Here is a 4729-nt window from a genome sequence, read left to right on the forward strand (position 1 = left end):
TGTGCTCAATCCACTGAGCTATGCCAGCCAGGGCTGACAAAAGCCATCTTGTCGCCAACTTTGGTACTAAGGTGGATGACAGTGCTGAGAAATGCCATGTTTGGTCACAAATAAGGGTGACAAGAGACTAGCAGGGAAGTTCCTCACTCTGAGGTCACACCCAAAGACAAGTCTGACAACAGTTCCATCTGTCCGTGTGGCTGACCTGATGGAAAACAATGCTGAGGTCCTCCATCCTCGTCGTTTCTCCCTGGACCTCAGTGTCCCAGACTGTAAAATGGAGGAAGGGAGGAGTTGGAATCTCATCTAGACCTAGAATACCTTTCCTAAGTGCTCACATTAAGCTGTCGCACTCTTTAATTAGGTCTCTCCCTCTGGGGATTTCTTTTATTCTTTAAGATCCTCCCTAGACCCTTGAAAGTCAGCTCACTCCTGGCCCTGGCAGGCCTCCCACATTTCCATGGTGCTATGTGCTGCTGTGGCCACCAGGTGACAGTGTAATCCCATCCTGAAATCCTCAGCCTTCGCGGTCCTTCAGCAGCTCTACAATTACCAACAGCCCTCCCGCTGCCAGGCCCCATCAGGGATGTCAGAGACTGAAATGAACCCACCCCTGCCGCTGTCTGCAGCAGGAGCTCCTGAAGCACACGACAGTGGTGGATCCCGAGGAACCCTGCAGGGCCTGCCCTCTCCTCTCTCTGGGATCTCCAAACTCCTGAGCACAGCCTTTTGGACCCTTTGAAAGTAGGTCTCACCCCGAGGGCCACAGTCTGTGCTTCTAGACCTGAGCCACAGGGATTAAAAGAAAATGAGAGAAGCACTTCACGCACACACTTCACTTGGCTGGTCCGAAGAGGTGATGCTGGGAGCAGAGCATCCCTGGGCCCAGCCTTGAAGGTGGCCTGGGTCAGCAGAGGGCCTGGTCAACAGGCGCTGGAGGAAGCTCAAGCAAAGGAGGCCTGTGGCTTCCTGTGAAGAACTGAAGAGCCACTTCCTTTCAGCAGATGGCTGTGGGGGATGGGTGAAGATTAGGGAGCATGGGCTTCCTGGCCCAGGGAAAAAGGAAGAGGGACCCCAAAAAGCCCCATGAATGAGGCCCCATGAAGAGGCCCAGAGCGCCTTCTAGTCCCCTTCCCTTGGGAGTCTCCTTGGAGCAGAGCGCAGACAGGCAGGATCACACCCCACTCGTGCGGTATGAAGCCACAGAAAGGAGAGTCAAGTTAGGGTCAAGCCCATTTGTATACGGCCAGTAAAGAAACAGAGCCTTTGGTTACTTCGAGACGCAAGCCCAAGCTCCTAGCCCCAAGTACCCATCCACCCTCAGAACCCAGCCCCAGAGACCCAGCCCCAACTTCCCAACTCTAAGCACCAGCTCCTAGTGGGGTATCCAATGCCCAGACAGAGGCTGGCAGGCCCCAATGGCTCTTTCGCTGCATGCAGAAGTGTCCCTATAGGAGAACTTGTCCCAGAATGTATTTACTGGACTCTGCTTCCCTGTAACCAGCATTAAGGGAAATGCCAGCCCAACCATGATGAATAATCACAAACCCCAAACTGGTACAATTTTACTGCTTTTGTTCTATTTGCACATACTTGCTTGTCCAAGATGGTACCCAGCCCCCACTCATCCATACCCCCATTGGATGGAGCACCAGATCTCCCCAACAGGGAGAGGAGCAGGTCAAGGCCAGGGAGGCCTCTAGAAACCAGCCCTAGGCAAAGAGGCAGGGGCTTGACTTGGGGCTCACCACCCCTTAGCCTTGCTGCACGACTTTGTCTGGGCCTCTGCCTAGCCTCTGTCTGGCCAGTGGACGGCCCTTCCCTGCCTCCTTCAAGGGGTGGTTGTAAGGAGAAAGAGAGTACCCATCTCCTGCCAGGAGCACAGCGTGGTTCAGTGGCTCCAGGTGCCGACCTGAGGAAGAGGCAAAAGGTCTTCACTCAGCCACAATTACTCACCCATTCTCTTGGAACCCGTCAGCTCAAGCTCATTACTCCCTCAATGTTCCCCACTTCGGTCAAAGGCACCTTCTGGAATTCAGGTACCCAGGCCAGACATTTCCCGAAACACTTCCTCCCCCCCCCACCCCGTGACTCTCCAATGATGGCTCCTACTTCACTCTTTTTCCATTCAAATGTCACCTCTTCAGGGAAGCCCTCCCTGACTGCTCGCTTTAGAGGAGCTTCCTTGTTGCTCTCTGTCTCAGTAGTTAGTTCTCAGATTTATCTGCATCTTGAAATTACCTGGAGGCTTCAAAATGTACTATGGCTTCAGAAACCTGTGTCTCACCCAGAGAGATTGTGATTTAATTGGTCTGGGGTGCAGCTTGGACTTTGAAATTAAAAAAACAACAACAAACTCTAGGTGACTCTAATGTGCAGACAGACAAGTGTGGGAACCACTGCTCTAGCATATCACCCCATTTTAATTTTCTATGAAAGGCCAGTAAAGAAATGAAGCTTGGTTACTCCAAGAAGCAGGCCCAGGCACCCAGCCCCAAGCACCCAAGTCAGGTACTCAATCTCAGAACCCAGCCCTAATCACCCAGACCCAAAGTATTACATAAGTTAACTCATTTAATTCTTACAACAATCTTTTTCTGGTAATTTAAAAAAAAGTATTGATTTTGAGAGAGAAAGAATTTGTTGTTCCACTTATTTATGCATTCATTGGTTGGCTCTTGTATGTGCCCTGACCCGGGATAGAACCTATGACCTTGGTGTACCAGGATAAAGCTCCAACTAGCTGAGCTACCCAGCCAACACTTCTTGGGTGTTCCTAGGATCCTCATTTTATAGATGAAGAGATCAAGGCAGAGAGAGGCTGAATAACTTGCCTAAGGCAAACAGCTAGCAATTGATGGCCAGGATTTGAACCCAGATAGTCTCTCTAGAATGGTGTCTGGCATCCAGAGGGACTCTATAAATAATTGTCCAACAAAGGAATGACTTAATTTTAATCTCCGTCTGCCTCACCCACCTCCCACATTCAATCCACCAACCAGCCAACCAGTAGATTCTATCTTCTAATTAATTTTTGAGTCTGTTCATGACTATCTACCCACATGGCCCCCCTTTCCTCATCTAATTTCTTCATCTAGTTTACCACCCTCAGGCTGGAGGGCACCTACAAGATCCTCCTAACCAGTCTCCCTGTGTCCACTCCTGCCCCGTGTCCACTGTCTATTCTCCACAAGTAGCACCCCAACCCTATTTAAAGTCTCCCCCCACACACACACATGGCTGCCATCACACTTAGAATAGAATTTTACTTGCTTACTCTGGCCTTCAAGGCTCAAATAACCTACTCAAACCTCCAGAGCCTTATTTCACCTTGCTTCCCCTCCCCAACTCTTTTCCAGCTATACTGGCTGGCCTCTTTTCCCTTCCCAGGACTCTCCAAGTGCCTGCCAATCTCAGTGCCTCTCCACAAGCTCTTCCTTCTGGCTGGAACACTCTGGTTGCTTTAGGAGTCAGCTCGAATCTAACTTCTCCAGAAACCTGAGCCCCCAATCTAAATTAAACACACCCTTGCTCTGGCTGGGTAGCTCAACTGGCTACAGCATTGTCCCCATATCCCAGCGTTGTAGGTTCCATCCCCTGCATCAGGGCACATACAAGAATCAACTGACGAATGCATAAATAAGTGAGACAACAAATCAATATCTCTCTCTCAAATCAATAAAAATAAATTAATTAATGCAACACTTCGTTATTCCAGCAGCCTGTACCTTATGTTCCTAGAATTGATCACGATTATAATAGATGCATGATTAGTGTAAGCATTTGTTACTGTTAGACTTCCTCACTAGACTCACTCAGGGCTCACCATGATTTATTGACAGCACCCAGCACAGCACCTGGCACAAAGGAGGCGCCTGATAACTTTGGATAAGTGGGTACACAGATAGATAGCGGGTGGATGAGGAGCGACTGAGTTAATACATACATTTAAAATTGGAATCTATTCTCCCTGCATGTATTTCTCGAGTCAGTTATATGTGTGATTCACAGGGTAGTCGTTTTCACCCTTCCTCACCCCCTGGTTCCTCAGCCCCTGGTTCCCACTTTGGCTTTTCCCAGACGAGGCCACTGGGCGGGGCGTCCAGGTACCGAACCTCGCGGAGGGAGGCGTGCCCGAGTCAGCTTCGCTTCCTGATTGGCTGGCGCTGACGGCTATACTTGTCACTGCGGTTGGAGTAGACTCGGTAGGAGTAGAAGGCGGGGAACGCCTGGAGGCTGTGGTGCAGCAGCACCAGCTTCAGAGCGTTGGAGGCTCCCGGGGGCATGTTCACGTACCCTGCGGGGCGAGAATAGGCTCTTGTTGCGAGGCTCGCCCGGTTCTGCTGGGAGATGGGACCGTCTCTGCTGCTGGACGGATCCCCGCAGCGGGTGGGGAAAAAAAGTGTAATCAAGCCTGCGGTGCTCACTGGAGCGCAGCTATTTCGGGCTTCTGACCTCGGTGAGGAAAGTCCCCGAAACACAGCCCCGCCCACCCCCTCAGTCTCCTGGACACGCTCCGCCTCTTCCCCCACACCCCGGGACTCAGACCCAAAAGAGTTTCGGGATAAGGAATGTGTAGGTCTGGTTTCTACTCCTAGCTCTGTGTGACCCTCAACAAGAGTCATGCCTTCCGTACCTCAGTCTGCCCTGTGCTAAATGATGTGGTGTATAAAGTGACCAGCACTGGACTAGCACATACTGGGCGCTCAGTAGATACTAGTTTCTTTCT

At 50.9% G+C, this 4729-nt stretch overlaps 1 long non-coding RNA gene across 2 annotated transcripts; it reads left to right on the forward strand.

Moving 5' to 3' along the window:
* The first annotated feature begins 6 nt into the window (after nucleotides 1-6).
* Nucleotides 7-3655, forward strand: LOC118977837 (uncharacterized). 2 transcript variants are annotated; one of them, XR_005064620.1, is made up of 4 exons: nucleotides 7-897; nucleotides 2440-2506; nucleotides 2547-2600; nucleotides 3391-3655. It is a non-coding gene; the product is annotated as an uncharacterized LOC118977837 (long non-coding RNA). The 2 variants fall into 2 exon arrangements; XR_005064619.1 differs by lacking the exon at nucleotides 7-897 and having other exon boundaries at nucleotides 925-2506.
* Nucleotides 3656-4729: the final 1074 nt, after the last annotated feature.

Source organism: Sturnira hondurensis, unplaced genomic scaffold (genome assembly GCF_014824575.4).
Source record: "Sturnira hondurensis isolate 20B ecotype Veracruz unplaced genomic scaffold, ASM1482457v3 Scaffold0021555, whole genome shotgun sequence".
Lineage (NCBI taxonomy): Eukaryota > Metazoa > Chordata > Mammalia > Chiroptera > Phyllostomidae > Sturnira > Sturnira hondurensis.